The 12,735-nt window shown below is 35.5% G+C and overlaps 1 long non-coding RNA gene across 3 annotated transcripts in view; it reads right to left on the reverse strand.

Annotated features, from left to right (window-relative positions):
- Positions 1-2,769: 2,769 nt before the first annotated feature.
- The window catches only part of LOC309665758, a 232,041-nt gene continuing 222,075 nt past the window's right edge, over positions 2,770-12,735 (reverse strand). For all 3 annotated transcript variants that reach the window (XR_014266666.1, XR_014266667.1, XR_014266668.1), the window contains one exon: positions 2,770-10,500. This is a non-coding gene — a long non-coding RNA (uncharacterized lncRNA). The remainder of the gene's footprint in view (positions 10,501-12,735) is intronic.

Genomic DNA, 12,735 nt, shown 5'->3' on the forward strand with positions numbered 1-12,735 from the left:
TGGGAATTTTGTAGAATGGTATGGATTTCTCTTCATATGTTCCTACAGGAAAGGTCAAACCGAGAGAATGTAGATTAAATAAGCTTAGATTGTAGCTACATTCCTTTGTAATTACATTAAAACATTCTGACAGTATAAAATTAGTGGCCAATATTAAAATGTCCTTAAAACTATGCTACATATAGAACATGTAAATAAGCTTAGATCCCTTTGAAGGAAGATTAAATATACATGTGATATTCTGTAGCTGAGATTAATAGCTAGGGAGAAATGCATTATTATGGTAATATAAACTTATAATATATTTAGTATATAGCTATAGCATTCTGGATAAACAAAACACATCCCTATTGCTAGTTTGGGTTGATATGCCTCATTAATCTTTTCAGTGCATCTATTTGTTTTTCTACACCTCTCCAAATTTATACACATGTAAAACATACATGTATACTAGCACAACTAGACAGTGGCAGTTAGAAGCAACTTGAAGAAAGAAGAAGAAAAAAAGGAAGGATGGAAGGAAGGGAGGAAGGAAGGAAAAAAATTATTATAACTAAACACTGTGAAATAAACCCCTATTTGCTTGTCTAAAAGGAAAAACCAAAGTACTAGAAAAGTTATCAATATAGGACTACATTTTTAGTATATACAACACACTTAAGACAATCTTTTATCCAAGATGGTGGTGGTTTTGATACTGTGTCAGTGGGTTTAGAAATATTTGATACCTCTACTTCCGCAAGTGTAGTGGTACTAAGGAAAAAATAGGTAACATTTAGTGATGCTTATTATATTCCAACATTGTTTTCATTTTACCTTAAAAATAACCTTACAAGATAAATACTATTATTACTTTGCAAAAGGTCACACAGCTATTATGTGTGGGAGTTTGAACAGTGATCATTTGATCCCAGAGTCAAACTGAGCCACAATAGTAAACTGACCTCTTCCCACGTATTATGGCCTGTAACCCACAGAGGCAAATTCTGTCAAAAGCTCTGGTTTGTATATAGCTCCTCTACACATCAATGACAGAAAAAAAAAAGACCCGCAAAGTCTCTGCAAGCAGTCTGATGAAACCTTGCAATCTGAATTCAAATTTCAGGTGTTTGAAGCTCCATTTGTAAGAAAAATCCTAATGCTTTACTGGAAAGTTCATGATTCAAGTATACTTTTGTATTTTTTGTAACTTTTTTGAAGACCTGTATAGACTCTTAATTTTTCTAACGTGTAAAAACAAGCTTATTAATATAACATACTATAAAGTTATGCAGTAACTTCTAGCAATATCGAATAAAAGATTATTAAAATCTTAAAGAACATACATGTCTCATCCTTGGCAAATAATGTTTGGAAAACAGGTTAACAGTGTCTTTATGAATCACAGCTACATCATAAACAGGTAGATTTATATTTTGCATGTATCACTGGTGATAATGTTTCATATATTACAGTTTCACAGAACATCTTATATTTCAAGTGTCTAAGACAATACCCAGCACAGAGAAGGCCATCACAAAATGTTTCTTGGACAAGTAAAAATTACAATGACAATGGGACAATGAAGCTGAATTTTAAAAATTTGCTCTTTTCTTTTTAACATATGTTATCAAAATTGAAAAAACTCTCTGTTAACATAAATTACAATTTTTAAAAATGCAGGGAAACCTCAACCTTCATATCAGTTAGAATCCTGGCATGAAACCAATGTATGGCATGTTGAAATGGACAATTTGAGAAAAGCTAAATAAGGAACTCAGTGTTAAGGAAAAACAAGAGATACTGTAGCCCCTACCTTGTGCTAGTAACTTGGGGAGGCTTTAGTAATTAGAGGATTTTAGAGAAAAGGGCAGTGAGCAGTGCCAAGAGCCTAGAGAGACTGCTCCAAGGAGGGGGTTATCCTACAGAAGTTAGGAGACTTGATGAAGGGACACAGCCAACCACAGCCATCAGCAGGGAGGGAGTTGGGGGAATGTATCCCAACCTCACTCTCCTCTTTTCCCCCAGACTCTTGAGCATGCTATTCATTGGCTGAACACAGGCAAAAGCCAGAGGGTGAGAGAACCCACACAAGTGGTACACACAAGTCAGCCAACAGGGCACAGCGTTGGAAGGAGAAAGGTGGAGAGTAAACTCAAAGAGGCAAACAATAGTTTCCAACACAACATACAAAATTCAGACTCCATTTTTCCACATCTTATCCTTAGTTTTGGACATATAGATTTTGGATATTTTGCAATTATAAATAGTACAGTAATAAAAGAATTTTGTCCACATTTCCTTTGCTTGACTTATTACTTGAAGTTAAGTTTCACCAATGAGACTAATGTATACGACACAACAATATGCTGGCTTTGCTCCATACCACCAAACTGTTTTCTAAGAGTTTAAGCAACATTTCCTGCCACCAACAATAAATAACCATGCTTATTTTGTTACTTTTGTCAGTATTATTCTATTTACTTATTTATTCATTTTATTTTATTTTTTTTCTTGGCTGCATCACATGGCATGTGGGATCTTAGTTCCCTGACCAGGGATTGAGCCTGAGCTCCTTGCAGTGGAAGCATGGAGTCTTAACCACTGGACCACCAGGGAAGTCCCTCTTTTTATTTAATTTAAAAAAAAATGTAATAAATAATGCTTCGAATGTCAACTCTGGCTCTAATGGCCTCTGTGAGTTTACAAACTGCAGGCTCTATTTCCTTATCAATAAGGGAGGAATGTCTAACATTCAAATAACCAAAGAAAATGGTGCCTTATTATTGCTTTAATTTAACAACTAAAATACATTGATCTAGCACATGCAGCTATCTGCTAACCTCTTAAATGGATTTATACTTCTTTTCTTACTAACATGATTGTATATTTTTTCCTTCATGTTTGTTTATTGTTTTTTGTTGTTGAGAACCTTTTCTTCATGTTACCTGTCAATTATAATTGAAACACATTATTTCCTTATTAATTAGTATAATCATCTTATATATATAGATATGATTAACTGTTATACTTAATGAAAATATGATCTCATATATCTCTCAATTTATTCTGACTTACTGAAAATTTAAATTCAGATATTGTAAGATATGTTAAATTTTTGAGATAATATTGTTTGGCTTTTCAAAACTTAGTAGATATCTTAGCCCCCTTGGGCTGCTATGACAAAAATACCATAAACTGGGGGTTTAAATGACAAACATTTCTCACAGTTCTGGAGGCTAGAAAGTCCAAATTAAGGCACCAGCAGATTCAGTGTCTGGTAAGGGTCTGCTTCCTGTGTCATTGACAGTCGTCTTCTTGCTGTGTCCTCACATGGTAGAAGTGGCAAGGGAGCACTCTGGGGTCTCTTTTATTGGGCACGAATCCCATTTACAAGAACTCCACCCTCAGAGCTAATCATCTCCCAAAGATCCCACCTCCTAATACCATCACATTAAGGATTATTAGCTTTCAACATATGTATTTTGGGAGACACAGACTTCCAGTCTATAGTGGCAGGTAAATAATTATACACTCTGCTTATTGAACAAGAAGGTCAAATTTAATAGCTTCCTCTTCTAAAAAGCTTCTTCTCTTGTGGGAAGATGGGTGTATTTTGACTTCTAAACTCTTAGATCACCTTGGTTTTACCTCTTCTATGATGTTTGTCATGTATTTTCTAGAATTTTAATTATTTGTCTTTATGTATAATTGATACTATTAGTTTATTTGTTCCCAAAAGTCAGAGGCCATTTTTTCAATCCTATTTTGCATAAAACAACAGTACTATGAAGTAGGCAGTAAATCATCCACATTGATTATTTGAATAAATACTTATTTAGAAAATTCCATAGGTTCACGCTTCAACTCCTTAAAATAACATAAAGCACAACATATGTAAATAAACCCTCTTTCTACCCTTGACTGTAGAATTACTTACCTATTCTACGCTTCAAAACTAATACAAACTAATAAAAAGTTTATTTAAAAACTAATAAAAATAGTTTATGTGAGAGTTACTTCATAAAAAGTTAATGTTTAAATATATATATGCTGATTTTTGCAAAATATTTTGTATCTTAAGCCATAACAAATAAATATAGCACCGTTTAATTTTTTAAGAAATTTTCAAGCAAGATTACCTCAAAATAAAATAAGATAAAATAACTACCAATTATTACACACTCACCATATACCGGGCTTAGAGTTAGGTACTCTAGACATATATAGTCATACCAATAAGAACCTGGTCAGGCCTGAGCAGAATCAGATCTAGGCAGAACAAAGAAGAAAGATTTTAAAATAATGGAGTCAATACTTTTAGATAACAAGGAATAGACCAACAGTAACAACGTAGAGTTCAGATAAGATGTCTGATACTTCCTCCAAAAAAGTAAGTGTGAATTTTGTAGGGGGAATATTATGGAATTTTCTAAATTCCACAGTTAAGTTTCCTGCTTGAAGTAGAATTAAATAAGAGAGAATTAAATATTAACTATAAACATATGAAAAATATTAATTAAATATTTTAGCTAATTAAAAATTTCACCATAAACATATGGAAAACGTATACTGTGGGATTGTGCTGTAGGAAGCAGTAGATCCGTAAAAACCAATTTTCTTTGTTTTATATACATAGTTTATACAGATAGATAATTTGCAGATCATTTTGAGAAATTTCAAGTCAACACAAGTTTTCCTTGACCCAGAAAAAGGCATTTACTAAGATAATGTATTCTGAAAACTGAACTGTTGACAACAATTTACCACATCAAATGCCTACCATAAATACAATTATTTTTCACAGCTCACTCACATTCGAGTGCTGTTGTTAAGTCTTTCTAACTGATTGTTTTGCTTAAGGAATCAGAAAGGCTGCTTTAGGCTAACTGGAGGTTATATGTTCACAATAAATCCAGACATGAAAATCAATAGAAACATTTAAACCTGTGATGTTGGAGAAGTGCCTCTCAAAAAAGATCAAATGCTAAGAATCAAATCTCATATACACTATTGCACATTATCACTACAAGTTAAGGCTTGTTGACATTATTCTGTTTCTTTATCAAGGCAGCTGCAATCCAGTTTGAAAAACATGACACTATTTAAAGGATCTTCAGGCTTATTAGTGAGGTCTCGTCGACTGTGGGAGGATGCCAGCACTGCAGACACGCTTCCTTAGTCACTGAGGGCATCACCTGGATTAGTCCTTGAACTCACCACAGGTGCTGAGAGGACCGATAGGTGAAGGTGAATGACAGAAAGATGCACTTTCCATATTAGGGAGGAAGTGAGGCATCCGAACAGAAGGAATGGAGTGGGAAGACACAGACAGGGATTGATGAGAAATAAGAGAGAAATTCACAGATTTATTGAAAAGAAACTCCCTTCATTCCCCATCCTCTCAGATGTCTCTTGTCCTCTGATAAGAGTTCACAAGTCTTTCCAAGTCCTACTCCCACCAGAATGGCCCACCATTTTCTAGCAAGTTCCTGTTGCTCTGATACCTCTATTTCCTTTCAGTGAGTTTTTCTCTTGGCTCCCCCAAATATATTTTATGCTTATTTTCAATTTTCATGGATCTTACAGAACACTCTAAATGGTAGCAGCAGCTGTATCAACTTTATCACTAAGCTTCATCCTAAAGGAATCTGTGTCTTTGAGAAACTGTGTCTTTGGGAAATTGTGAGGTTGTGAACTACCTTCTACACCTGTGAGAAATAGTAAATCTTCATGCTTTATAAACTAGCATTGACACAGGCATGCATATACACTTTCATACATACATTTCAATCTAAAGCATTCCACCATACCAGCCATTCTCAGTGAAAGGAGATTCTGGTAAGGAGAATAGTAAACAAAACTAAGCATTTAAGGATGTATGTAATGTTAGAATTGTGACGTGTGTGTGTGTTGCAAGAAAATCAGGAAACTCAATTAACAAGCATAAATATGCCAAAAAGCAATGACAAGGTATTTCATATTACTGAGTAGAAAAAATAAATAACATAAACATATCACTTTTCTCAAAATACATTCAGAGGTTTAATTCACTCCAAATTTTAAATTTCAGAACTATTCAGAAATGCATGTTAATACAATAGAATATTAAGAAACAAAGGGGCTCGCTAATGTATTAAAATTTGTTATAATTCGATAATAGTTAAAACTGTGATGGTGGCATTAAAATACAATGACAGTAAAGAAAGTTCACTGTTTATTTGCTTGAATTTTAAATAAGAAAGAAAAAGTGGAGAGAAGAAAATAAGGGTAGGATAATATGAGAGAGCCAAATGTCAAGTTATTTAAGACACTATTAGAAACTCAAACAAAATTTAGGATAATATAAAAATTATAAAATAATAGGAAAGAAATCAGAAATAATCTTAGAACAAAAACCAATTCAACATTTTCAATGGCTGGTAACTTTCTATATCATATACATTATTTCCTGTCATTAGGAACATTTGGGATCCTTAGCAATATTTTACAGAAGATAAAATTGAAATTCAGATATACTGACATGCTACTGGTTCCTTCTACAATGCCACACTGTCCATCAACATAAATTCACTATATCTTAATCAGTTCTAGTCAATAAAGGAAAACATATTTCAGTCTTGGACTACATATTTTCCCTAACAATTTTTATCGGGTTCAGGAGGATTTTTTATAAGTTGATACACCATTGGGAGGACATTGAAGATTTTATATGAAGATAAACAAACAATTAGACCACCTTAAAACATACAATATAAAGTTTTGTCAATTAAAATTGAAATTAGTATAAATAGTGATACAAAAGCTTAGTATCATTTTAAAGGTCTACAAAGCTTAGGGCATCTCCTAGTTCAATCCAAGATCTTCAAGTTTATAAAGATAGATTCTAGGCGGAATTAATACTAGAGCATTGCTCCTCTAAATTCAAAACCTGTGCTCTTTCCAGAACTCCATACATCCTACCTCCCTAACATGAACTGGAGATGAGGATGCAAAGCATGTTAAGAGACACAAAGCATGTTAAGAGACTCAAAGCAGGCTTTATAGGAACCTGGTTGGGGTGTCCAACTGGTCATTAGAATCCAAAGTTAGGTAAGTTTTGCAGGATTCAGGATAATGGCAAAAAATGAAAAATTTATGATTCTGTTATCACAATTCCATCTCACATTTTCCTTTTAGTTCCATTTTTTTCACATAAGTATAAAAATAAACAAACATCAGCCATTTAAAAAAATCTCTAAAACATGATGTTTTCAAAGATGAATTCATAGGAATTGGAAATTCATAGTGAGATATTCATTTATTCATCCCTAAGGGTGCCTCCCTTCAGTTCGACTGAGGAAAATAGGTTCAGTTTTCCTTATATAATATAAATAACAGTGGAGTAAGATTGCATCTGTCATAGATGAAAATACCATATTTATGTCTTCTTATAATCCATTCATTGCTTTATGGACCCAAAGTCCTCCAGGGAGTGTCACAAATCCACATAATGTTCCTGAGTGTTACGTTTCGCATTTGGATCTATGATTTAGCTGACAGATGTGAATAAACACTTGGAGTCTGGGAACTCTGTGATAACTGCACATGTGTGGAGACCAAAGAGTGCAAATTCCTTTAAGGTCACATTAGCTTTTCCTTAAAACCCTCTTCTACGATCTCTTCTTTGCTGATGTTAAAATAATCTTCTACCAATGAATCTACATATATTTTTAAAATTTATGTTGTGCTGTGTTTTATTCTTTTTCCATTAAAATTTTAATAAATTAATTAAAATGAGAATGTTATAATTTTTATAAAGAAACAAAACCCTTGAATGTTACAATGTTGAGACATTATCTAACAATGAAAATTCCAATATTTCTCTGATTGTTTTGGAGAGCAACTTTAGACACTGTACACTAACACTGTTTAAAATTTTAACCTTAGAGACTAAACAAAATTGGAATATCTCATTGGACAATTGCAGAAAAACAATTCAGTGTTAAAGGGACACTTTGCATACATACAGTAAGTCCCCCACATACGAACGAGTTCTGTTCTGAGAGCGCGTTCATAAGTCCAGTTTGTTTGTAAATCCAGCAAAGTTAGCCTAGGTACCCAACTAACATAATCGGCTATATAGTACTGTACTGTAATAGGTTTATAATGCTTTTCACACAAATAATACATTAAAAAATAAAGAAAGAAAGAAAACATTTTTAATCTTACAGTACAGTACCTTGAAAAGTACAGTAATACAACAGCTGGCATACAGGGGCTGGCATTGAGTGAACAGGCAAGAAGAGTTACTGACTGGAGGAGGGAGAGGAGGTGGCAGGTGGTAGAGCTGAAGGATCGTCAGCAATAGGAGACGGAGGGCGAGCTGCAATTTCACTCATGCCTGATGTTGATGGCACAGGTTCCGGTTCCTTGCTGGATTCAGTTCTATCTACCCTCTTGAAAAAACGATCCAGTAATGTCTGGGTAGTAGCATGTTTGCATCTTTGAAAGTTCGCAACTTGAAGGTTCGTATGTAGGGGACTTACTGTACTTCTACTTAATATTATTCAAAGATTTTTACAATCTCTGACCCCTCAATAGCAACCTGTCCTATAGCCCACAAGTTCTTTAAGGACCTACCTAGTCCTCCCTTTTTTTGGCTTTAACTGAAACCTGATCCTCCCTCAAGGCCAATCCCTCCCTTGTAGAGCTCTGGAAATCGTGGTCCCGCCTTCTCTCATGTCCAACACATTACAAAGTCAGGATGTTGTTGGCATTTCCCTTCCATTTCCACCTTTCCTTCGAAGTAAATGACATGTAACTCGCACACCCTCTTATATATTTTTTCCACCATTCAATTCTACTAACTTCCTAGTCACTTCTTCAGAGACATCCATTCTGAAGCCTGTCTCACTATTTGCAGTCAACAAAATCCATTCTATTATCCTGTGAAGGACATCCTACATCCATGTAAAAAATATTTTTAATACCCCAGCCTCACACTTTCTTGACTTTCTCAACAATGATGATCTGTACCTTCACTCAAATTCTCTCATCTATTTCCATGGATCTTGTCATCACCTGGAATTTCTCTATCACTAAATAAACCAGTATTTATTCAGAAGCGTGAGAGTTGCATTGCATTTAGCAGGAGTTGTTTATTTCAGGATTTGAAGAACAGTATATATCAATGAGAGGCAGTCAAGGGTGGTTTAATGTATTTTCCTATATTTTTGCAACCTCCCATCACCTTTAAAAATTTTTTTGTTTGTTTTGAAAAAAATCTGAGCCTTCCATTTAGGTACAAAAATAGCACAGCAATGAGATTAAATCTCAGGCATCATGATATATACTTCTAAATACTTCAGTATGAAACTCCTAGAAACAAAGGCCTTCTCTTACATGACCATAGTACAATGACTGAATTTAGCAAATTTAACATGGATGAAACAATTATCTAATACATAGTCTATATTTGAATTTCTTGAATTGCCCCAGTTTTCTCCTTTATAGCAATATTGTTCTCTTATATATCATTCTAAAATCTAATCCAGGATTATCCACTGCATTTAGTTGCCATGCTTTTTAAATACCCTTATGTTTTGGGCTGAATTGTGTCACCTCAAAATTCATATGCTGGAGTCCTAATCTCAATACTTCAGAATATGGTGGTATTTGGAGACAGGGTAATTAAACAGGTTATTAGGTTAAAATCAGGTTATTGGAGTAGGCCCTCATCTAATTTGACCAGTGTCCTTATAAGAAGAGGAGATTAGGACACAGACACACAGAGAAGAAAGAATACGTGAAGGCAGAGAGAGAAGACAGCCATCTATAATCCAAGGAGAGAAGCCCTTAGAAGAAACCAACTCTGCTAACACCTTACTCTGGGACTTCTAGCCTCTAGAAATCTGATAAAGTAAGTTTTTGTTGTTTAAGCCAGACTGTGGTGCTGGCAGCAGTGGCAAACTAATATATCTTCTACATTGGAGAAATACCCATGTCCTATTTGCCCCCAAAAGAAGTTGGAATGCAATTTCCCACCCTTGTGGCTGAAATACAAGCACATAAGGAGAGGCCACCAATATCATGAGGCAGAGTGAGATTTTGGTTTAAGAGGCAGCCACGTGAGGATGGAGTGCACTCTGGGTCCACCTTGCAGCAAGAATGCTGGCAGAGCCACTGGACTTTACCAAGCAGTGGTGGCTACAAGGGCAGCCACACACAGCAAGTTCAGGCAATAGTTGAGTTTGCAACAAAATCAAATACCTGGACATCAGCAAGGCAAGCTGTAGAATCTAGTGCTTAGTAAGTTATGATCAAAGTCTTCACAGTGAGACATTCTGCAGTTTGGAGTATGTTCCTGCAGGCTTAGTGTTGAGCTTTTTGTTCTTTTCCCAGTGAATCTGTGGGCTCCTAATATCTGCTTAACAAACTTCTGGTGAATCAGCCAGAATCTGCCTCCTTCACTTGAAATGAAGAACTCTGACTAAAATTAAGTCAGATTGCTTCTAAAACTTTCTCTAGCAATTCTGTGTCCTAGGAGCAGAAAAAGAGAAAGCAGATGATTAGGGTGATTTACATAAATTCAATATGTTAATGATACATTCTTACCTAGGTAGTAAGGCAAAGCTAAGAAAATCCACCTGACAAAATATCCTAGCAACAATTTTACATTTTTTTAACTAATAAAACAACTCTATCCTAATAATAAATGTAATTAAGGAAGAAAATATGCTCACCTTTTATCTTACCACCATAACAGATTATTCCATTAGTTTGTGTTTTTCCTTTTGATCTTTAACCTTACATATCATATTTTGTATTAAAATGATCATAGTATATAAAATTTTATTTTGCATACCAGCCAGGGACCCAAGAAAAAAATAGATGGCACACTCCAATTGACTAATTTAGGGATAGTTCAATAAAGGGACAATTTATAAAAATATGGGCTGGGTATGGGGAAACCAAAGAGGTAGTGCAGTATCCAAGGGGTAGTAACCAGGGTGTTGGTCCCAACCCAATGACTGAAGACACAAGGGTTGGGAATAGTTACTCATCCCAGAGATGTACAGTGCTCTGTGCAGACGTCTGGGTGACAGGAGTCCTCACTTTGGGCTCAGTGACCCATACAGCCTGCAGTGATCCTGCAAAGAGGGAATCTGGAGAATATATATCGATGCCTTGCTCTCCTCCTGGCCTCTGATCTTCTACCAGTGTTTTTCATGGCCATGACCAGATGAAAAGGAAACCTGCTGATAAAGTCCAAGCAGGTCAGCGTCCTGCAGCACAGAGCAGAATCTGGAAGGTAAAAGTAATATATCCAGCACCACATGATGGTATAATATTTTATAAAGATAACATATCACTGCTTGCTTAATTACTCTTCTATTACAGAGCCTTTATATTTTTTCCTCTTAAAATGAAATGTGCAACATTTTTATAAATATCCTGGTACAGATTACATTTTTTCTCTTGAATAATTCATAAGAAATGACACCAAAAATTATATGACTAGTTCTCCACAAAAGAATAGTTTAATGCAAGGAATATCTTTGTCCTAATTTGTATTTATCATTTTTAAAGTAAGCTGTAATGCATTAAAAATGATGTTAAAGTTGTATATGGGAAAATGTTTCAGCATTCTTAGGATATATTTGTCACACAGGAATCACCCATAATCAGGAGAATAGAATGGAAAATATTTCCTTTTGGAGATAAAAAGTTCAGGCTTAGTAAGGTTTGCCCACAAGTCATGTGGCCAGTTGTAATAGATTAAACTGTGGGCAGAAGTTACTCATGTCTAAGACACAGGCTAAGCTGCTTCCCTTGCAACGAAGCTTCAACTGTTCAAATTCCACTCGACTTCATCCCCCACAGAGCAGACAGAGCAGGAAGAGGGAACAGCAAGCAACCTCTACCTAACAGCCGTGACCAGAAGTTGCATACATCACATTTATTCACAGCCCATTGGCCAGATCGTAATCACACACTCTCACCTACTTTCTAGGATGGTTGAGAAATGTAGTCTCTACCTGACCATTCATGTTCTACCAGTAAAGATTCTATTAATAAACAGAAAGGATATCGAGGACAGCCAACAGTTACATCCATGGTGACACCCTCTGGCCACACATATATCCATACACATCTTTATTGTTTACATAAAACATTCTCATTCCTCCCTGAGGGAGAGAGTGCAGAGTTACAGCCAACAAAAAAGTCATCCATCTGGGTGAAGTACAGTACTTTCCATCACAGGAAGTGGTCCCGCAACTTATAAGCTAAAAGACAAATGCCTTCCACATACACCCCCAATATACAATGGTGGGACTGGAACAATATAACTACAATAAAAACTCAAATTCAAAAGAAAGAGGGAGGAGAAACTAATCATCCAATCCTGCTGATTGTGAATTTTGAAGACCTCATGCTGTGTAAGTGCCTTGATTAGCACTACTGTTTGCCATGGTTTCTGGAAATAACTCCTTTGTCCAGTGTTCTCTGTAGTCCTTCCTTCGTCTTCTTGCAATTTCTTCTCTGTGGCCAAAAATGGGAATGGGGCTGAAGAATATGTCCTTACGGGCTTATGCTGCTGGTGTAGACCTTGGGAAACAGGTTGTTTTACAGGTTCGGCAACCACAGGCTCTTGGAGGCCAGCCCTGTGGTTAGCAATGATTCCTTTTCATCACTTTGATTCCAGTCAGCTCCATTTGAAGTAACCAAAGTGAAAGAATCTTCTCTGGTTATAGCTTTTATGACTTCAGACTT

Source organism: Balaenoptera physalus (genome assembly GCF_965194825.1).
Source record: "Balaenoptera physalus genome assembly, chromosome: 8".
Classification (NCBI taxonomy): Eukaryota; Metazoa; Chordata; class Mammalia; order Artiodactyla; family Balaenopteridae; genus Balaenoptera; species Balaenoptera physalus.